At 35.9% G+C, this 24,065-nt stretch overlaps 1 long non-coding RNA gene across 1 annotated transcript in view; it reads right to left on the minus strand.

Moving 5' to 3' along the window:
* The window catches only part of LOC311630502, a 760,408-nt gene that overhangs the window by 93,006 nt on the left and 643,337 nt on the right, over positions 1 to 24,065 (minus strand). The gene's annotated exons all lie outside the window — the stretch shown is intronic.

Here is a 24,065-nt window from a genome sequence, read left to right on the forward strand (position 1 = left end):
CTTGAACTCCATAAGGGAAATCTCTTCCATTCTCAGCCTTCACCAGCCTATGCCAAATCTCTCCTCCCCTGGTAGGAATGGGCTCACACTTTTCACTTTCAGTTGGCCTCGGTTCTTCACTTTTTGCTGACTAACCTTGCTAGTTTCTTGGGTGAATGGATGCCCTGTCTGAATTTCACACGATGGACTGGGAATCAGAAACCTGACAAAAATGAGACTTTTAATAACACTCTTCAGAGCAAGTACCCATTTTACAGGAAAACCTTGAATCAGTTTTTTAGTAAAATTCTCCATAGGATTGTGCCATATGCAATTAAAACAGTGCATGAAATGGGGAACTGACCATATATGTCTATTCCCCTTCCAAGCCAAAATACAAGAAAAAAAAATAAAAGGGTAAATATATATCAAAAAGTAATGGGCCCTAGCTGGTTTGGCTCAATGGATAGAGCGTCAGCCTTCAGACTGAAGGGTCCCAGGTTCAATTCCAGCCAAGGGCACATGTCTAGGTTGTAAGATCGATCCCCAGTAGGGGGCATGCAGGATACAGCCAATCAATGATTCTCTCGTATCAATGTTTCTATCTCTCTCCCTCTTCCTTCTTTTCTGAAATCAATGATATATATATATATAAATATATATATTAAAAAGTAATGGGAAATTCCAAAAGCAACATCAGCTAAGAGAAATTTAGAGGGATTCTCACAAGATAGAGAACAGATGGGAACAATAATTGGACCAGAGACTATCACAGACAAAAACATTCAGAACTGTGAATGAAAGGGGCCACAAATGAACCTGACAAGGTCAGGAAAGGCCTGCATAGCAGTCTTGCACTCAAAGACCTAAAGTAAGCACAAAGGACCGTCTGAAATAAAAAGTTATGGAGGAAGTCACCTTCTAGGCTGGTATCTTCACTGACAAGGTTAACCTTTACCTCAACTGAGCCTATCTGTCTTTTTGCCCCTATAATAACATCCTTAAAATGCCTGGGTAACTTGTGACTTCCCTTCTCCAGGACCCCTTGGGGGACAACCTAATGTGCCTGGGTGCCAGGACAGATACCACCAATTCCTTCATTGTTATCATGTTAATTGTTCCTGCACCCACCTAAATATGTGTCTATTATTTTACTTTTCTATCCAATCCCTGGGGTTCCCCAGCTCCTTTGCTTTCTCCCACCTCTCCAGTCTATCACCAATGGATTTCAGGTATTTATACATTCCTTTGATTGCAATGTATAAATACAAATATAACCCGCCATTTTCCAGAGCATTATCTCAATCTGTTGAAGTTCTGCTTCCCTGCAATTGTCCACAGATTGGCTCAAATAAGCTCACAAAATTTTTTTACAGGTTTGAATGTATTTATGTTAACAGAAGTAAATTGCACAGATGAGAACACAAGCTTATAATAAATAAAAGTTTGTAATGAACAACATGCTCAAAAGCAAACATTCACTCTAGAGACTTCATTCCAAACAACTGGACCATTTGTCTCCCCCTTCCTCTGAGAACTGTGTGCGGCTAAATGTTTAGTAAGGCTGAAGCTCTCAGCATTATCCAATCATTCATTCATTTATTCATTCACTCATTTATTATGTTATTTTTTTAACGAGGGTGTCTGAGGTCAGTCAGTCATTGTTTCAGGCATCTCCCTGCTGCTGGTGGACAGTGAGTGTTTTGTGTTTTTGTTTGTGTGTCACTACCTTATTTCTCACTCCAGTTTGAATGACACTAATGATATATATGCTCTATCCAGATTCAAAGTTCTTTTTCCTCAGAACATTGAGAAATTTGGCTTTTCTTCTTTATATACTTGAGTTGCCAGTAAGTGACAGATCAATCTGATTCTTGTCCGTTTGTAGCTCTTCTCTCCTCTTTTTGAAAGCTTTTAGGATTTTCTGCAACAAGAGTTTTCATCATCCTTATTTTTCTAAGCTAGAAAATTAAGCTAGTGAGAATTTTTATTCTATTTAATCCTTAGTGACTAGTTGTGGTATGACTAAGGCTTTGCTCTAATTCTGGTACACTGTGGTAGTTTCTACTATTTCTTTAAATATTTTTTCTCCTCCATTTGTTTCTCTCCTTATAGAATGTCTTTTAATATTCAAGATAGTGATGTAGGAAGAACCCATGGAGCAATTTACTCTGGGAAAAACAACAACAACCAATAACAAAAAAATAAAGGCTGGCTAAGGGACAACTACACATCAGGCGAGCTAGAAGAAAACCACATCCAAAGAGTAGGAGAGGCGGGACACAGCTCTCCATGAATTTCACTCCTGGCCCTGCACGTGACCCACGTGATCAAGCGAGAACTCAAAACCCAGCGCTTATCCCTGAGGAGCAAAGGGTTTGAACTCCACCTTGGGCACTCCACCATTTAAGAGCAGCACCTGAAAGATGTACCCACAAAAACATGTGGCTCTGAGTCCTAAGACCCACAAAACTTCAGGGACCTGAGAAACTGCTCACAAGTTCTTCCTCACCTGCCCTGCCCCCAAGGCCCGGCTCAGAGGCAACTGACTGCGGCCAGACCCTTAAGAGAAAGCGGTGCATTTGCTTATAGTAAAGCTTCTGATTCTTCACACGCAACCAGGAGTCTGCTGGAACACTCTGGGCATGAGACTGGTGGGTGCCTTTTTCACTCTCTTCCTCTACCTTGCCTTTGTTTGTTTGCTTTTTTAATCCCAAACTCCTCCCCTCCCCATCTGTGCAGACACCTTCCCCAAAGCTCCCTCTTTGCCTCAGGTACCCAGCAGGTGCCATCCTTGCGTTCCCCCTCCACTGGGCTCCAGAGCAGTGGTGTCTCCCAGACAGAATGTTTACGCCCCTCTGTGCCCTGATCTTTGCAGCCGCCCAACAGGAGCCACCTGTTGATCATCTAGCTTTAATGGCCAGGGGAGCTTGCCTTCCTGGGTCCATGGGACTATAACAAGGGAAGAGACAGTTGGCGGCGGACAGAAGCACAACCCTCGTCTCTCTGAGAGAGAGGCGTGTTGCTTGTCTTGGAGCAGGCCTGAGGAGGAGGCTGCAGGGCTGGCACACCTAGGGGGCTGCTTGCTGCCCTCAGGGAGGGGAGGCTGGTGAATGCTCTCTTTGTGCTATTCCTCTTCATGCCTCAGCTCACCGGGGTCTCCTGGAAATGAGCTGGTACACTCTTCTGGGCTCTGATGTTTCCCAGCGCCACCAGGGGACACACCCAGACCACCTGACTCTGGTGGCCAGCAGGGCTTCCTGCGGGAGGTCCCACAGAATGGGTGGGTGTATTTGCATTCCTGAAAAGCTGTCTGAGGGCCTGGCTTCCAGGCAGCCTGAGTCTAGGTGCTGATTAAGATCAACCCCTTTGGGGCACTGACTGTGCTTGTCACACCTTCAACTACCAGGAGCCACTGAAAATGAAATGAGCTGCTTGGACAATCACAAAGTTCGGGAGACCGAGAGCTGAGGTCGGGTTAAAGGACAAGTTTCATCTCCCACACAAAGCCACTCCTTCAAGCCCGGAGACATGGCTGTCTCATTTAATGCACAGAAACCAGCGGAGAGTCAAGCAAAATGAAGAAACAAAGGAATATGTTACACATGAGGGAAAAGGAGAAAACCTCAGAATGTCTTGTAAGTAAGCTTGAGCATTTATTATCTACCATATTTTTTAGCTTTAATTTTAGACATTTTTATTGTTAAAAAATAACCAGTTGTTGGGGGGGTGGGGGGAAGAACATGCCCTTGCTTCTTTTTTTCCCTTTCTATTGCCTGTGTGTGAATTTTGTGTTAAAAAATTTTTTTTTTTGATGCATTTCAGCAAGTGGTTTTGTTTTTTTTTTTTGCAGTTATTAAGATAATTATATGATTTTTAATTTTTAGCTTAAGGCAATGAAATGCATGGTTGATTTTTTAAGGTCAAATTAAGCTGATGACCAAATTTATCTTTCTATTTACCTGTCTACTTATAGACAGACACATAATTCAAATTTAGTTGATGATTATATCACTTAGTCATTGTACATCTTAGCTCATGAGTGAGTGAATTTAGACAATTTTTATTTTAAATATTATTTTTGACAGATTTTTGTTACAAGGATATTCAGGCCTCACAAGGCCTCACCTCCTATCCCCATACCTTGGGTTTAAGGTTTCAACATATGAATTGAGGAGAAGGCAAAAATATTTAGGTTCTAGCAAATATACATATCCTGTAACCTAGCATCTTAGTATTAATGATTTATTACCAGGAATAAGCACAAATACATAATAACAAATTTTTTATCCCACTACTGTTCATTTTTGTCATCATACTGACAATTACATAATATTCAGCCACTTAAGTATGTTCTTAAAGGCTAAATATAAAACACCCATTTTTATATACAGGCTTAACAAAAAGGAAAGAAAAACTAATAGAATATCATTGCATGCAGATACATGCATGTGTATATATGCATATTTGACTATACATATGTGTATATATGCTTCTGTAATATTAAGATCATAGGGAAATATTGCTAATAGGAATTTTAGCATGGTGGTAAAATTAAGAATGACAATGTTTATTTTATTTACCAGTATTTTATGTTTTCCATTAGAATATATTTTTATAATAACAAAATAATTATAGAGCACTATTTTGAAATATAGAGCATAAAATAATGAAGTAAGAATTTAAGTGAAATTTTTAATTCTCTCTGCTATGAGTCTAGCAGTCTAAAAATTGCATATGCATATGAAAAATATCTGTCTAAAGTATACAGGAAAATTAAAAGTTAATTTAATATGATTTTCAACAAGCCGTCATTTTTGTTATGACAACAGTTGCTTTTCATTTTAAAAAGTAAAATAGAAACTGTGGTGACAGCCCCAGCAGCAGAAAAGGAAATTGTATAGATCCAGCATAATCCAACTTCAAATATAGAGTTTCTCACTGCACATATCCAGTTGTGACTGTCAGATACAAACTGTTATTGCTATCATTAGCCAAAAAGTAAATCCCTGATACATGAGCATGCCAGAGGGTGCCCCTTCAGCCATCTTTAGCTCAGCCCTGCCATTAATCTTAGGAAAGACTTTTCTGTGATCTTGCAACCCGACTCAGATGTCGTGACCTTGGGCCACAGGCTCTGACACTGGACTGAGAATAAGGAGTTGAGATTTCCTCATTGACTCTGACTTCAGGCTGACAACTTTTGTGAATTATTTCACCTGCTGCTATGTCACAAGTTCTTTTCTGTCATAAGCACTCCACATACATACACAGACATAAACATACCCAAATAATTATGGGGATACAATGAGTAAAAGACTTGGGAAATAGGCATAGAAAGAAACAGTCTTCTTTGGCTACGTTTGTGCTTTAGACCAGCAATTTTCAATAGTGTGCTGTAAGAGTTTTTAAAATATACAATATCTGACTATTTAGACCTTTTTTCCCCTTAGATTGTCATATAAAGAATGATAACAGTAGCTGTTTAGTATGAATGCTCTGTCTTGAACCATAAACATATAAGTCATAAAATAGAGTAGCCTCTTATTGGTCATGTCGCATAATAAAATTGCATCTGATTTGTTAATTCTTGGTTCCAGAAATCCTTATATATAAATATAGGCACCTGATTATTTTATAGTCACTTTGGAACAAAAATAATAAGTAATTTCTATTATTATTATTTTAATTAAACAAAATGATACCTATTTTTTTGTCATATTGGCAAAAAAAATGTTTTTGGTGTGCAGGAGAATTTTAGTAATTAGTTTATATGTACTATGAAATGAAAAAGGTTGAAAATCACAGCTTTTGATCTTTGTTCTGAAAGATGGTGGTGTGAAATTAGACTACTTGTAAATCAATTCAAAATTTGAATGTGAAAATGAAAAAAGGGCTTATTTATGGATTTCCAGTTTACCCTCAGAATTAGAAGCAATACATCCTAATCTTTCAGTAGAAAATAGCTGAGAAGAAATGTTGCCCATCAGTGCATTCTATACCTTTCTTATCTGGTCAAAAATGACTTAAAAACATTTCTCAAAATCAAACACCTTCTGTGATGACCCCCAAAAAAGAGACCCCCATTGACTTTCCAGTCCCTACTGTTCACTCTTTTGTGTAATTCCTTCTCTAAATGTCTGATTTATGTGTCAACAGGTTTAAGCTGTGGCACTCCATTATTTAACCAAACATTAGGCTCGGTGTTTCTTTTCAGTACTGGTTAACAGATGTGGTTAACAAAAACAATCAGTTGACCTTTAAGTAGAAGCATTTACCTTCAACAATCTGGGTGGGCCTCACCTAATCAGTTGAAGGCTTCCAGACTAAAAACGAAGATTTCCCAGAGAAGAGATTCTGCTGAAGACTAGAGTTTCAGCTCCTAATGAGTTTCCAGCTTGCTAGCCGGTAGGTTTCATACCTGCCACTTTCTATAATCATGTGTCAGGTCTTTAAAGTAAATTTATTCTTTTTATCCTATTCTGTTTCTTTGAAGAACTCTGTCTGGCATGTGGATGGATGGATGGATAGATAGATAGATAGATAGATAGATAGATAGATAGATAGATAGATAGATAGATAGATTTAATTGTTTTTAATGATAGCATTATAGCACATGGAGCATACACAGTGTCCAGGTCTTTTTTAAACTAATTGATAGTATGATGTAGACACCGTTTCATTTACCAGAAGGTACAAATGTCCAGTGACCATGGCGTATACAAACCATGAGTATGGGAGAAACTGTAAGTTTGCTAGATATTCCAGCTTTTAATTTTCAATGTTAAATCCTAATTATGATTTAACTAGTTCAATGTGGAATTAGAAGTATTGTGATGTTATGTTTAAAGTCATAAAATAGCTAACATGGAATAACTTAGGGTTAATGATGTTCTCTGAATATCAACTTCCCCAGAATAAAGTAGAACCCAGGGTTCTTCCAGTCAAAACCTCATTTTTCCCTTCTTTGATGACCTAGCTCTGAACTATCTCCCAGAAGTTGTCTGGCCCAAAGGGTATTTTTTGCTTTGCAAACGTTGGCTTTGGCTTTCAGAAGTTTCTATTTTATTCACAAGATATATACTCATATGCTGTTGAGATCCAGCATAAGGCTATGTGGATATCATTTATATCTTTTTCCCCAGTATTTTTATTCAAGAGATAAAACTCATTTTCATAAAATATCATTTTAAGATTAGAGAAGTGTGTTACAATTGCAATAAAAAAATAAAATCAAAATAATCTTGGGGTACTTAGGAAGTGCATTGTTCAAGAAATGGAGCATAAGATGGTAATACTTAAGGCCTGAGAAAGTAACATAAATGTTAAGAAACAAAATTAAATAGAATAAGCTTTAAATTTATAGATACACATCTTCCAACATGTAAATTTATTATTATGACTTGCGACTAGAACTCTCCTATCGTGGACGCAGTGCTCTGATTACATTTTATGTTTCTTATCAAGAGATCGCATTTTTTATTTTAATTTTAGAGTCAGAATGACTGCCATATGTGAAATATGCTTTCTTGAATATTCTGAGTTCCATTTGTTATAAAAGAGGCAATACAAAATTGAACAAAATGTGCATGCTACAGGTCATCCATGCCCCTGGGCATAAGGCGGGACCCTTGAGCTCTCTCTGTTCTGGTTGGGTGATGAAGGCAACGTGAGGCAGACCAGTTCTCCTTGTTTGAAAACCTCAGGCCTGGTCACCCCAGCCTCTTAGTTCTGTAACTCTCCCTTGGCAGTATGAATTCTACTTGTGAATCCAAAGTAGAGAGTGGATTAGTAAGTATAAATTCCCAAGTGTGAAAATTAGAGTGAGAAGGGGTTTCCCGCAAGGGGTTGAGAGAGGCACTGCCTATAAGGAGGCAAAATCAGTCAAGAAGTCAAAATGCACATCAGATTTGAAAGATAAAGCATGGCTTTAAAAGGAGAAAATAATAGTTTGTGGACAAGACATGCGAGAATAGAACGGGTACATTGTATAGTTGTCTTGATGGTTCAGAATATTGTGAACAAACTAAAAGTTGATCAGTTGTCCAATACTAGTGGGAAGGTGAACAGTGGTGCTTCAAAGATCTGTACAAAAACACTCTCTTTCCTGTTCCTCCTTTTAAGATCTGTCTCAAACTTAAAAAGTAACATTTACATAAAATTTTCAATCTATTTCCAAAATAGCATGTTTCACATGGTGTATGGAATATGAGTTATTCATAAATAATTGTTGAGTGAATTTTCATTAAAGTGTGAATGACTTATAAGCAGATTCCATAGGGACTTATAAAACTAAAGGGAATGAGAAGTGTTAGAGAAGAGCTAAACGTCTAACACCCTTTGAGTCTATTCTCCTATGTGACGGAAGCTCAGGCAGAAGCAGATAGCCAGTGTTTATTTTGAGGTGAAAGATCATAAATTCACTTATTCAGCCAAGAGGTAATTAATAAGGCACTGCATCCTGACCCAACCAAGCCAATGTCATTTACTGTCAGAAAATAATACAAGAACTCTCTGGAGAATAAGGATTCTGGATCACTTCCTCATTTCATTATTTATCTACTTATAAAATAACAGGAGAGAAACAGAAAAATATTTAATTATAATCCAGAAAAAAGGACACTCAATGCCTAAATAACAGATCCATCTAATATATATTAAGGTATATGCTCAATGATTTGTATATTTATAAGTAGTTTTTATCATCCACTATATGTCATGCAGTCTGCTTGCCTGGTGATGGGATATTAAAATGAATTAGTATGGTCTTGGATTTTAAGCTTTCAGATGTGAGCCAAGGCACAGTTTGAAAAAAATCAAGCAACAAAATTAAACAAGACATCTAGCCACAATAAAAAGAGGAGACATATATGAAATAACCACAGGGAATGCATGTTGAGGAACAATTGGTACTAGTAACTTCCTATAAGAACTACATTAGGACTGGCTTTAAGAAAGAAAGGAAGGAAGGAAGGAAGGAAGGAAGGAAGGAAGGAAGGAAGGAAGGAAGGAAGGAAGGAAGGAAAGAAGGAAGGAAGGAAGATAGGTAGGTAAGTGGTACTTGATCCAATGAGCAATAAAGTATCCGGAACACAGGCAAGGATTTTTGTCATTAGACTACTCATATTTGAAAAGAGAATTATTAGGAAAGAAAGAATAACTGACAAGTTTATGGCTATGGATTAAGAATCAGAAAAATTAAGTAAATGATGCCAAAACTGGTTTGGCTCAGTGGATAGAACGTCGGCCTGCACACTGAAAGGTCCCAGGTTCGATTCCGATCAAGGGCATGTACCTTGGTTGTGGGCACATCCCCAGTAGGGGTTGTGCAAGAGGCAGCTAATCGATGTTTCTCTCTCATTGATGTTTCTAACTCTCTATCCCTCTCTCTTTCTCTCTGAAAAAAATCAATAAAATATATTTTTTTAAAAGAAATTAAGGAAATAAGACATTATGTCGAAATCAGAAGTAACAGAGATGGAATGTCATAACCCAGTGCCATCGTTTAATAAAGGCCTCCTGTAATCTTGCACTGGAGTCATGTCCATCAACTTCATGTACCCTCACATACACATAGAATTACTCTTCTAAAACACAGGTGTTCTTATGTCCACGTATATAAATGGTTATATTAGTACTGTCTATAAAATCTAGAAACAACTCATGGCCATCAACATGGAATAAATTAGTTGCATTATATTCATTCAACCAAATATTATGGTATTCCTTGAAATTTATGCTGTTGCTTCTGTAGTAATTTCCATAGCGAAGATTCAAAACCGAGTCAATCTTGTTTCCATCCTGAGCTTTGAGCCATCACTACACAAGATTTCAGAAAGCATCCTCAGTCCATGTCCTGATTCTGAGGAACACTAAACAAAATCTTTCTGTTTCTCCATCCAGCCTCTGTCTGTCACTGCACAATGACAACCAGACTGAATCAATAAGCTCAATCCTGGAAGACTACATTCCATGCTGTACTTCTATGTCTTTCACAAAATTCCTGGTGTCTATATGGATAGAAGTATTTGTTAACTGCCCTCTCCCACCAGAATCTACAACTTTTTGACAAATTATTTGTTTCAGCTCTTTCATATTTACCCATAGTGGCTGGAAGTACAAGAAAAGCTACATGTAATATGAAATCTAATCCCATCTAAATGTCTGTCCTATCTTTGATTCTTTAAGTAAACCCAAAATATGTAGGCAATTAATTAAAAAAGTAAAAGTTGGTTATTTCCAGTTGATTATAAAATTTTCTTGACTTGCCTTGGTTTCTCTGTATCTGCTCTGCTTGCTCTCACTCCCAAAGAATCTTTACCCTATTCCAGAATCTTTTGTCTATCATTCAACCTCTATCCCTGTAGCTTTACTATTGCTACAGTTCTTTTAAAAATATATTTTTATTGATTTCAGAGAGGAAGGGAGAGGGAGAGAGAGAAACATCAACGATGAGAGAGAATCGTTGATTGGCTACCTTCTGCATGCCCTGTACTGGGGATCGAGCCTGAAATCTGGGCATGTGCCCTTAATTGGAATTGAACCCAGGACCTGTTAGTCTGCAGGCCAATGCTCTATCCACTGAGCCAAACCAGCTAGGGCTGCTACGGTTTTTTGTTTTTTTGGTTTGTTTTTTTTTGTTTGTGTGTTTGTTTGTTTTTTTGTTGTTGTTGTTTTATAGCTCACACTGGCTTCTGATATTAGGTAAGAAACTATAGGAATAGAAAAAAAATTTAGATTATTGAACTTTATTACACTATCTTCTTCACACTTACATGCTGACATTTCAAACTAGTTCATGAACATTCTTTCTTAGATCAACATTTAACCAGAATATGAGCCATGAGATTTCTTTAGGATGTTGGGTGCTCTGTCTCAGGGAAAAGTTTCAGAGGGTCTTACCAAGTAGTGCATCAGCCTCAAGACTATAGCTTCTCTGGATTCATTCAGTGGGCTTGGCGATCACCTTAGAATGGGCTCGTACAGACTCTTGGGCATTTATGGCTTCAGGATTGAAAACTCACATTTAAAAAAATATATTTAAATATGATCAGGAATCATAGATGCTTTTCTCAAGTTATTTTACCTACTAGTATTTTCTGAGTGGTGTTGCCTGCCAAAAAGATACAACTAGTGCCCTAAGCTTTGATAATACTTAATAGCAATTCTCAATGTTACTCTTGTTGATGATGTTTATTATACAAATGAAATGCTTTATCTTTGACTATAGGTTTGGGTCTAGATTACTTTTAAATTCACAGTCCCAAGTCATATCAACTGTAATCTCAAGTCTATCAATTCTCATTTTGAGGTTCTTTGCAACAGACTCATAATTATCTTTGTACTTCTCTGGTGTTTAATTGAGGAGATGATGTCTAACTTTTCATTGGCTTTGCAAATGTTAACCTGACACAAAAGATGCATTTCATAATCAGACATCACCCAGGGAGACAAGATGGATCAACCATTGTGCTCTAAAACCATTCTCTACTGCCACCCAACTCTCATTGCCACCATCACAAACTCAGAGACCTGCATGAATTCGGAGGTTACCAATACTCAGAAGCAATACCCAATTTTAATATATACAATGAAGACATTAAATTGTTAAAGGTTTTGCTTACCTTAGTTCAATAATCAATTCAAATGGATTCTATAACCACGAAACCAAGAGAAGGCTGAGACTTGGAAGAGCAGCAAAGAATTAAGTATGATCACCAAGAACAAAGACGTGCCATTAGATACAAAAACTAAGATCACCCAAACCCTTGCATACACATTACTATGAACAGATGTAAAAGTTGGACATTGAAAAAAAAAGCTGATAGAACAAAAAAATGGCTTAGTTGAAATATGGTGTTGGAGGAGAGCTCTACAGATGCCCTGAACTATCAGAAAAGTGAACAAGTGGATCCTACAGCAAATTAAACCTAAAACATGCCTGGAAGCAAAAATGACAAAATTGAAGCTGTCTTACTTTAGGTACATAATCAAAGGCAATGGGCTTTAGAATAGATAGTAGTGCTGAGGGAAATTGAAGGCAGCAGAATAAGAGAAAAACAAAATATGAGAAGCTATAGGCATTAGTCTATGGGAGCTGAGCAGGGTTGCTGAGGAGATGACAGTGTGAACATTGTGGATATCACTCATTTATCATATCATCATTCATCATATTGCAGGAGTTGGAGCCAGTTCAACAGCATGTAACACACACACCCTTGCCTTCTGATTACTTAATCGGACTCTCAGAATGAGATACTAAGTAATTGAAAATGTAAAGTCTCTAGTAGTCTGTACAGATACAACAGAAACATGTATCAAACTATTTTATTAAGCACAATATAATTTAAATAAATTTAAAAATATACATATATGTAAGTAACTCAATTTTTTAAAGTAAAACTCATATAAAAAAATTCAACAGAGTAGGTACCTATGTTGATGTGTTGGTAATGGGCCTAGGAATCAGATATAAAGGGGGGAGGTGACATAAAATAACAGAGAAATCTTGCATGATTTGTCATTTTCATTAAAGACTCATTATTCCCAAAAACCATATCCTCCTACTGAACACAAAGGAAAACTGTATCTTCTAGACTCCATGCAAATTCCTTGGAACCATGTGAGTGTTCCCTGGACAATAGAATGTGGTTGAAGTAAAACACAGCACTTTTAGGCCTGGTCATTACACCCTATGCACTACCACCCTCCTGTTCTCTTGTGCCTGTTCTCTCCCAAATTCAGCAGCATCAAAAGATGAAAAATCCTGGATACCTGAGTCATCAGTCAGAGAAAAGGCACCATGTAGAGTCTGCCTGACTTACACTGGAATGTAACATGGTGAGAAAGAATCACTCAGGATGCTGAGTTAATGAAATGTTGTGTTCTTAGAGTGGCTTGCTCTAATCACTCCAACAGAAGGATGATGGGTTGCCATGAAATAAAGAATATGATTAAATAAAATTTCTGCTTCTGTGGAGGAAAAGTAGAAAAAAGAATAGAAGAGAGAGAGGAAAAAAAAAAAAGCGTCACCTACCAGTATAAGAGTTTTACCAAGCCACCATGGAAATCAATGTTCAGATGCATTATTGTATAAGCAAAAAATCAGAGAAGCCAATTCCATTCAAAAGAGGACAAGTTCAAATTTTGGTCATGTTGGAATAAGAACCAGATGTTCCTTTGCACTATTGAAAACTGGATAACATTAATGAAAGAGTTGTTTTCAGAAATTAGAAAACACAGCATAGGAGTGTGGACACCTAAGGCAAGCAAAAATGAGGTTAGAGCTGTGGTCACCTATTTTCTGCCTGCAAGCACTTTCTGGATCATGACACTGGCAGGAAATAGCTGAGGGGAACAGTGTTGTCTTGGGGGACTGAGAAATCAGAAATTGTTGTTGGGGAATATGGGATAGCCACAAATAATATTAAAAATGTATTATTTTATATAATTAATAATGAATACAAACACAATTGATAAAGAACACACAAAATATATATACAAATAATAAAATAAACTTCAATTTTTACCTCAAAAAACAAATTGAAAATACATCACAGATCTAAATATAAACCTCAGACTCTAAAACTTTTAGAAAGAGAGGGGAAAATCTATAAACTGATAAACAAAATAGGTCCAGAGGCATGGATTCCTGGAACAGATTAACAGATCTCAGTGAGGAAGGGAAGATCATATATGCAAAACCCATGAATATAGACAGTGTCATGGGGAAGGCCTGGGGTGGAGGCGGGCTGAGTGAAGGGGGCAAAAAGAGGAAACGGGGGGACATCTGTAATACAACAATAAAAAAGAGGGAAAATTACCGATTTTTCAATCAGGCAGAAATTTCTTAAGTAGGATGAAGAACACACAGAGTTGGACTTCAGATTTCTAGATCAGCATGTTAGATGCTTGGAAGTTGCCACTGCACCCTAAGAAGTTAAAGTGAACAAACTGAAAACTCATCTCTTCTTAGATCCGTAGGAAAAGTCACAGGGAAAACCATTGTCCCCCAGATTGGAGAGCCAGGTGAATATAGAGAATTACCAACACAGAAATCCACCCACAGAAAACTGCAGGAACAGGTAACTACGGAAAACTGAACTATCATCAATGACTTTCTGGAAGCTCACTGTGGACAAGTTTGAGGGGTAAAAACTCCAAGGGGATCCAGTCATATGTGTGATCACACATCTTTTGTGAATTTTATCTCTTGAAGCTTTACCAGGTTATCACAGTGACTGTTGGAGAAAAATCCCCTCCTGCTTCTGAGGAGGGTGAGAAAGAGGATTTGCAGCATTCCACTGCATTAACAAGGTCTGCCCTTAGGAGAAACAATCTAGCCACAGCCTGATCCTAGGGGTTTTAACAAAGCCTGACCACCTTATCCCACCTGGTAATGTAAATTTCTGACCTTCCATAAGATTGTGCTGAAACAGAAAGACAATTTGTCATGTTTTTGTTAATATGATAATTCATTCAATAAATATTTATTGTGCATCTAATATGTGCCAGGAACTGTTTTGCATGAGGGTATAGCAGCAAAGAGACTGGCCTCATAAATCATATATTCTAGTGTACAAGAGAGATGACAAGTAAGCAAATAAGCAAATGCATTATATAATTTTAGGTATTGAACCTTTTAATGAGGAAAAATAAATTAATGCATGAATAATGTATTAATGCATGAAGGAATTATTAGGCAAGGTCTTTTTTATGAAAGTGAACTGTTTTCATGGTATTTAATAAGCCTACTATGGAAATGAAGCTGCACATAGGCAAAATCCCATGTGGAGAGTTAAAATATAAAGTGGTTAAGTAAAAACAAAGCCCTGAAATGAATAAGCTATTGATGTAGATTGGGTTAACTATGTGATTTTGCTGTTCAGACATCTAGTTATGGTGTCTTGAAATGCACTTACTCAGTGATGCCTTAAAATCTTAGAAAGTTCTACACTGAGTGGCCAGATTATTATGACCACCTGACATTTGTAGGCAAATTAGCTGTACACTGCATCATATGGGATATGGAAGCCGAATGCCTGTTTGAACACCTTTGCTGTCTGCAGTTACCAAGATAAAATGTCTCCAATTCACAAAGGAACACAAGGATTGGACAGTTGAACATTGGGAAAAAGTCATGTGGTCCGATGAATCACATTCCCAGTTGCATCATGCAGATGGCAGAGTGAAAATTTCACAGAAACAGCATGAAAGCATGCCCCCCACATGCATGAGTACAACCCTTCAAGCTGATGGGGGCAGTGTTATGGTTCGGGGCATGTTTTCCTGGCATGATTTGGGCCCTTTAATTCGTGTGGAACAGCGTCTGAATAGCACAACATGCCTAAGTATTGTTGCTGATCAAGTCCATCCTATCATGTTGATGGCGTATCCCAATGGAGATGGCTTCTTCCAACAAGACAATGCGACTTGCTACGGCGCTCGTATTGTGCAGGAGTGGTTTCAAGAACACGAGGGAGACTTTACCTTGCTTAGGTGGCCAATCCAATTGAGCATTTTTGGGATGAAGTTAAAAGAGCCATTGGCAGCTGGTTCCACAACAATCCAATCTCACAGAGCTGGAGTGTGCTATTCATCAGGCATGAAGTCAGATTCCTCGCATCACCTTTCATCTTGTGGAGTCAATGCCAAGAAGAATCGCCGCAGAATTGAAGGAAAAGGTGGCCCAACGAAATACTAATGGGTTGGTCATAATAATTTGGCCACTCAGTGTATAGTGCCTTTAAAGGTAAGGCCATCAGACAGATAGACAACACTGAGATGATTTGTAAGTCAAGTATGTTGGTGCAGTGATGACAACAATCTAAGTTTTCCTGTCATTTAACACACACACACACACACACACACACACACACACAGAATTTTGATGAGTCACATGTATGAAATTAACAATAAAAAAAAAGGTCCAGTGATGAGATTCAGTGAAAAGGTTTGTTTTTGCTCTTGGGACTTACAGAGTTCTATGAATAATAAACCTGGGGTCTATGTTAATTAAATTTTAAAAATTCATCTCTTTTCAAAGTATAAAAGGAAATGAATGAGTTATGAAGCAAAAGAATCAATTAAAAAACCTAATAAGCACATACTGGACAACTAATTTATGTAAGAAACTGGGTAAGCATATTTGCATGTATTATCTCAGTTAATATTATAAATAGGAGAAAAAGGGAAAATAACAGCAAATATCAGTGACATTATATGTGAATTTTTGTGAATTAAGTATTTCATTTATTGTTTTTCAGGGATAAAATGAAGACACAAACAGGATGTTTGTAAGTGATATTTTTTATTCCTACTAATTAGGAGAATGGGGGCATGGAATACAATTGTTAGTTCCAGAAGTTTGCTTTGAGTTCTCTCAAACTTTTCCTTTTTACTAAATCTTCTATTTTATCGAATAAAAAACAGATTTTTATCTTGAAAAACCTGAAGTTACAAAAAAGATAACATACAATATCAATTGGAAGGATGGAAAATGGAAACACTGTGAATCTTTACTGTTAACTTGGACAAAACTTCAAAATCATATAAGCCCCAAGACAAACTTTAGAGACTGGGTCAAGTCTGAGTATACTGTGCAGAATTTTGGCTGCAGATATGAAGGTTAAAATATTTGTCTCCATGGGGATAGATCCATTACTGCACTTTTCAAAATGTCAAGATTACATGTGAAAAGTAGTCGTAATTTTCTCCCATTTTATAAAGATAATTCCGTTTGTACTTCACACATAAAAATCTGTGACAATGAAAATTTGCCTTCACACTATTAGGATAATAGTTCCAACCTAACATGGCTTAGAATGCAGTGTATTTTTTTTTTTTTTTTAATCACCAGATTTCTGGGAAGTAAAAACATAGTGTTCTTGATGGTTTGGTAATATATTGACATTTTGACCACCTCCTCAATTTTGTAGGATGTCATGGTTTGCTTAAAAAATGTTGGAAACATGAATACATAGGAAAAGGAAAGCACAGTCCTATATGTGTGCCTTCAATATCACAGAAAACATTGTCTTTGTTTTCTGGGTTAAAATATTGAAAAAAATTGATACCAGTCTAATTTTACAGGACAAAACATTTACATCCGTGTGTATTTGATATGCTTTAAATAAATTCTGAGTATATTTGTAGTGGGGATGGAGCTAACTAAGCTTTGCTAAATACATATTAAACTATGAAACCACCAAACTTTATTGTGGTACAAATGTTAAAAATATTATTAGCTATTTGGAAATTGATTTTATCTGAAAAGAATGATAAATGTTTTATAAGAAAGAATGATAAATACAAAATAAAATTCTAAAATAATTTTAAACAAAATTTTTAAATTTCAACTTATTTATTAGAAATATTAAATATTTTTAAGAGTAAGTGTATTTAAGGAAGTTATGGTAGATGGCCAATTGTAAAGTGATCAACAACTAGAATCATTAAACTAAGATTTCTATTGTCAATGCTAGAAATCAAGAGGATATATGGACAAGATTTAAGTAAATTTTCAGATGTCGACAGGCTATTTGGCAATTCTTTATAGTCCATACCATTTGTATAAAAAAACAGCACATCAAATATGGCCTTTTCTTATAGAAATAAATATATCTTTATGAGAAAAATTTAAACCATGAAATCTCATTAAGAAATATTTAGATTCAGCTAAATAGTGTGTATTATATGTTTCAAACTTTCATATGGGTTCTATTATATAATTTTCACAATAACCTTATGGAATAATTATTTTAAAGATGAGCAGTTATGGAGACTAAGGAATCTCTCAACTAGTTGATATTGATGTGAATTTTATGAACTTTCTACCCCAGCTCTGATAATGTTTTTATTACCTATTCTGACTCCACTAGTAACAGATTTGGGCTTAAATTTTTTTATATTTTATTCATCACAGTCTACTTTCAAATAATATTATAACACTTAATTAAAAATACAAAAACCTGCAAAAGTATACTTCTGTTTTCTACTCTATTGTGTACTGTAGTTATAATTTTACTTTATTTTATATTCCTCAAGAAAATTATTACCTTTGCTTTAAACAATAAGAATCTTTGAAAAAAGTTTAAAATTGGGAAGTATTTTATATTTAGCTACATACTTAACATTTCCCTCTGTATTTATTCCTCAGTATAGACCTCAATGTCTACTTGATATCATTTTTCTTTTGTCTGAAAACTTCCTTTAACATTTCTTTAGTGCAATTATGCAGAAGAGGAAGTATCTCAGCTTTTGTTTGTCTGAAAATCTTGGTATTTTTATTGGGTGAGGAAGAGCTAGCTTTATTGAAGTATAATTTTTATGCAATAAAATTTTAACTATATAGTTTGATAAGTTAGACAAGTATCAACAGCTGTGTGACCACTGCTGCAAGTGTGATATACCCAAATCCCATCACCCAGAAAGTTCCATCAGGCCAGTTTCAGTAAGCATCCTTTTGCCAACAATAGCCCCTGGTAACAACCTGCTTTTTATCTTTCCTATAATGTTATATAAGTGGGATTATATGTGGCCTTTTGTATCTGGCTTCCTTTACTGAACATAATGCTTTAAAATTCATTTTTATATTATGTATATCTGTAGATCATTCCTTTATTGTTTTATGATTGAGTAGTATTCCATTGTATGCACATGCCACAATTCGTTTATTCTTTAACTATGTGATGGCCTTTTGGGTTACTTCTCATCTTGGGCTATTTAAGTTCTTTGAAAAGTCACATACAATATATTGGGTGGACATATGTTTTTATATTTCATGAAATTACTTGGTTTTACGTTATTAATCGTTTGGTAAGTGTATATATAAGGTAAACTGCCAAAATGTTTTCCAATAGTATGATTTTATTTTATATTTTTATCAATAATGTTTGAGATTTCCTGTAGATCCACATTCTCACTGTTTTGGGCATTACTACGCTTTTAAACGTTAATCATTCTAGTGATTATGTTTTAATACCTCACTATTTAAATTTGCATTTTCTTAGTGACTAATACTGTTGAGCATGCTTTCATATGCTTATATATCATCTGTAGCATTACATCTTTCAAATATCCTGACCAATTTAAATTTGGTTGTCTCTCTTAATATTGTATGAAAAAAATTCTTTACATAGTCTAAATATGACTCCTCTTTGGATTTATGTTTTGCAAATATTTCTCCCAGGCTATGGTGAGCCTTTTATTTTCTTGTGAGTGTATTTTTCAGAATAGTTTTCAGTCTTGAAAGAGTTAAACTTGTCAGTATTTTTTCTTTGATTTGTGGTTTTTATTAGATTTATTATTCAGAGCAGTTTTAGTTTCACAGAAAAATTCAGCAGAAGAAGGTAAAGGTATTTCCTACCATTAGCAACATTTGCCCACCAGAGCATTACATTTGTTACACTCAATTAACCTACATTGACACATCATTATTACCCAAAGTTCATCATTTACATTGCTCTTTATTTTTAGTGTTGTGTATTCTATGGATTTGGACAAATGATTAACATATACTAGTATCCACTGTTATAGTATCATACAGAGTAGTTCCATTACCTTTGTGCTTTACCTATCTATCCCTCCATATTATCTAATTTCTGACAATCAACTGATTTTTTTACTGTTTTCATATGATCTTTTCCAAAGATCATATAGTTGAAACTCTAAGTATGTAGCCTTTTCAGATTGGCTTCTTTGATTGAGTATTATGCATTTAAGTGTTTGTTTTTTTTCCCATTTCTTTTCATGACTTGATAACTCAATGATTTTTACTACTGAATAAAATCCCATTGTCTGGATTATTCACAGTTTATTTACCCATTCACCTACTGAAGGATAGCTTGGTTGCCATTGAGTTTGGCAATTATCAGTAAAACTACTGTACACATTTGTGTGTAGATATTTCTCTAGATATTATTTCAAATGCCATTGGAAAAATACCAAGATTTTCTAAAGAATCTTTAACATTTCTTATAAGGCAGGGCTTCTGGAAACTAATTCCTTTAATATTGTTAATCTGAGAAAGTCTTTCACTTTTGAAAGATAATTATTAGGGTATAGAATTATAGGTAGGTGACTTTTTTTTCTCTCTTAACACTTTAAAAGCAGGCATACCTTGGAGATATTGTGGTAAAGCAAGTCACATGATTACTTTTTGTTTGTTTGTTAGTGCATATAAAAGTTCTGTTTGCACCATATTGTAGTCAGTTAAGTGCAATAGCACTTTGTCCTAATAATGTAAATTCTTCAATTTAAAAATACCTGATTGCTAAAAAATAATAACCGCCATCTAAGTCTTTGAATCATAATCTCTGCTGGAGGAAGTTGTTGCCTCAATTTTGATGGCTGCTCACTTATCAGGGTAGTGGTTTCTTAAGGTTGGGGTGGTTGTGGCAATTTCTTAAAATTAGACAACAATTAAGTATGCCACATCAATTGACTTTCACAAACAATTTCTCTGTATCATGCAATGCTGTGTGATGGTATTTTACCCACAATAGAACTTGCAAAATTGGAGTCAATCCTCTCCAACACTGCCACAGCCTAGTTAACTCCTTTATATAATATTAAAATTCCTTTCCTGTCATTTCAACCATCTTCATAGTATCTTCATCACAAGTAGATTCCATCTCAAAAAACAACATATCTATAAGAAGCAATTCCTCATTCATTAAACTTTTATCATGAGATTAGAGCAATGCAGTCACTTCATAAGGCTCCACATGTAATTCCAGTTCTCTTGATTTTTGGTATTCATTTCCTTCCTTCACTGAAGTATTGATCCCTTCAAAGTCATCCATGAACATTGGCATCAACTTCTCCTAAACTCTTGTTCATATTGAACCATGATTCATGATTGTTCTTAATTGTATCCTGAATGGTTAATTCTTTCCAGAAAGTTTTCAATTTACTTTGCCCAGATGCAGCAGATGAATCACTATTTATGGTAGCTATTATATAATCTTATAAAAGGTATTTCTTAAATAATGAGACTTTAGAGTTGAAATTACTCTTTGACCTAAGGGTTGTGGGCACGGAAACAATATTAATCACCTTGTGCATCTCAATTAGAGTTCTTGGGTGAGCAGGTGTGTTGTCCATGAGCAATAATATTTTGAAAGGAACCTTTTTTTCTGGGCAGTAGGATGAAACAGTGAACTTAGAATATTTAGTAAACCATTTTTTAGACAGATTTCTGACATCTAGGCTTTGTTGTTCCACTTATAGAACACAGATAGAGTAGTTTTAGTATAATTTTTACAGACCCTAGTATTTTCTGAATGGAAAATGAGCATTTGGCGTCAGCATAAAGTCTCCAGGTGCATTAGTCTCTAACAAGAGAGTTAGCCTGTCCTTTGAAGCTTTGAAGCAAGGCAATCTGTTGCATTCTAGCTATGAAAATCATAGATGGCATTTCTTCCAATATATGGCTATTTTGTCTACACAGGAAATCTGTTTCTTAGTGTAGCTACCTTTATTAATTATCTTAGCTGGATCTTTTTGCTCCAGCTTCTACATCAGCACTTGCTGATTCACTTTGCACAAAAGAAGGTTACTTCTTTTCCTAAAGCCCATGGACTAATCTCTACCAGCTTCAAACTTTCCTTCTGTAGCTTCTTCACCTCTCTCAGCCTTCACACAATTGAATAAAGTTAGGGACTCACTCTGGATTAGTGTTTGGTTTAAGGGAATATTGTGGCTGGTTTCATATTCTATCTGTAGAGCAATACACTTCCTCCATGTCAACAATAAAACTCTTTGTTCTCTTATTATTTATGTAATCACTCGAGTAGCATTTTTAATTTCTCTCAAGGACTTTTTCCTTGTATTTATAACTTGGCCATTTGGGGTAAGAGGCATAGCTTTTGACCTATCTCAGTTTTTGACATAACTTTCTCACAAAGCCGAATTATTTCTAGCTTGAGCTTTTAGAGGTCTGTAGGGTTATTCATTGACCAAATCTCAATATTGTTTTGTCTCAGGGAGTAAAGAGGCCTGAGGAAGGGGGAGAGACAGGGTAATGGCCAGTTGGTGGAGCAGCCAGAACACATTAACATTTATTGATTCAGTTTTCTGGTTTATATGAGCATGGTTCATGGCATCCCAAAAATAATTACAATAGTAACATCAATGATTGCTAGTTACAGATAACCATAAAAATATAATAAAAATTAACAAGTTTTTAATAGTGTGATAATTTCCAAAATATGACATAGAGACATAAAGTGAGCAAATGATGTTGGACAATAGTGCCATCAAATTTGCTTGACGCACAGTTGCTACAAATTTTCAATTTGTAAAAAATGCACTATTTGCAAAGTGCAGTAAAGGGAAGTGCAGTAAATGAGATATGTCTGTATTTTACTCCTCTCTTTTGTTAGAATGATTCTGATAAGTTGAATATAATTCTTATTTTTACTCCCCTGTAGGTAAACGTTTCAAGATTTAAAGAAATAGATCTTATTTTTCTTGTAGTTTGAATATGACCTACCTAGTTGTAGCTCTTTGGCATTTATTCTGCTTCATGTTTCTTAAGCTTCATAGATCTGTGATTAGTTTCTGACATTAACTTGGGGAAGTTCTAAGTCATTATTGTTTCAAATATTACTTCTGTTTCTCTCTCCTTTCTGCTCCTTGTATTTCTATTACTTCATCATACTCATTAGAATCATTAGAATGATTTTTTTTTTATCTCTAGCAGTTGTTTTTGTTTTTCCTTAGATTTTCATCTCCCTGGTTACATTGCCAGTCTTTTCTTGCTTGATACTTACTTTATCCATAGAGCCCTTAGCATATTAATTATAGTTGTTTTCAATTCCAGGTCTGATAATTCCAACAACATCCCTGCCATTTTTTATTCTGATGTTTGCTCTGTCTTTTCAATTTGTGTGTGTGTGTGTGTGTGTGTGTGTGTGTGTTTATTTTTGCCTCTTCGTATGCCTTATCATTTTTCTCTTTATAATTGTACACGATGTAGCAGGTAAAAGGAACTTCTGTAAATAGGCCTTTAATAATGTGGTGGTAAGATATGGGGGAGGGGAAATGCTCTGAAGTCCTGTGTTTAGGTCCTGGTCTTTTAGTGAGGCTATGCCTCTGGACTATGAACTTCACACATGTTTCTTGGTTTTTTTTCTCACCCCTTAGGAGGAGAGGATAGCTAGAGTGAGCTGGATTTGGGTATTTCCCTAGACAAGATTGGTTTGCTCTGATAATACTCCAGTCCCTTAGGCTATAGTTAACAGTGTCCCCTAAAACCAGGCCTTGTTAACATAAACAGTGTTCTGTGCATTTCAACATGATTCAGAATGCTTTCAGGTGTCTAGGGAAGAAGTTGCTCTGTGACTTCTCTGTGCCCGATGTCTGAGAGCCAGGGTAAAGGAGACCATGGGATATCCCATGGCATCTGGAAATAAACAGACTCACTTTCTTCTTAATGACATACTCAAGAGTTTTGAGAAGGTACCGCTTAGTCTTGCAACTTTTTCTTTTTAAAATTTGTGAATATGTAATGTATTTACATACTTCAAAATTCATCATTATGCAAATTTCAACAACTCTTTTTAAAAAATATATTTTATTGATTTTTTACAGAGAGGAAGGGAGAGGGATAGAGAGTTAGAAACATCCATCAGCTGCCTCCTGCACACATCCCCCCGCCACTGGGGATGTCCCCCCATCCCAGGTACATGCCCTTGACCAGAATCAAACCCAGGACCTTTCAATCCTAAGTCCGAAGCTCTATCCACTGAGCCAAACCAGTTTTGGCTCAACAACTCTTAACCTGCCTAAGAATACAACATCTTCAGCCCATTTAAAAGAACCTTACCTCACTAGAGGTAATTTTAAAGTCAGAAAATCTAAGGAATCACAAACAGGCCTGATTCATAGGATATTAATGTTATAAGCTTTACCTACTTGATTGTATGTTCTAAGCAGACAGGGACTGTTTAGTATTCTATCCTGTACATTCTTTCTTTTAAAACTAAACAGTATCCTGAATGTCACAATGCTAACACCATTTAGTTTATTCTGAATTAAATATATTAGTATCAAAGAAAAGAGTGCTTTTCAGAATACACATC

Source organism: Pipistrellus hanaki (assembly GCF_964339955.1).
Source record: "Pipistrellus hanaki genome assembly, chromosome: 11".
In the NCBI taxonomy this organism is placed as follows: Eukaryota; Metazoa; Chordata; class Mammalia; order Chiroptera; family Vespertilionidae; genus Pipistrellus; species Pipistrellus hanaki.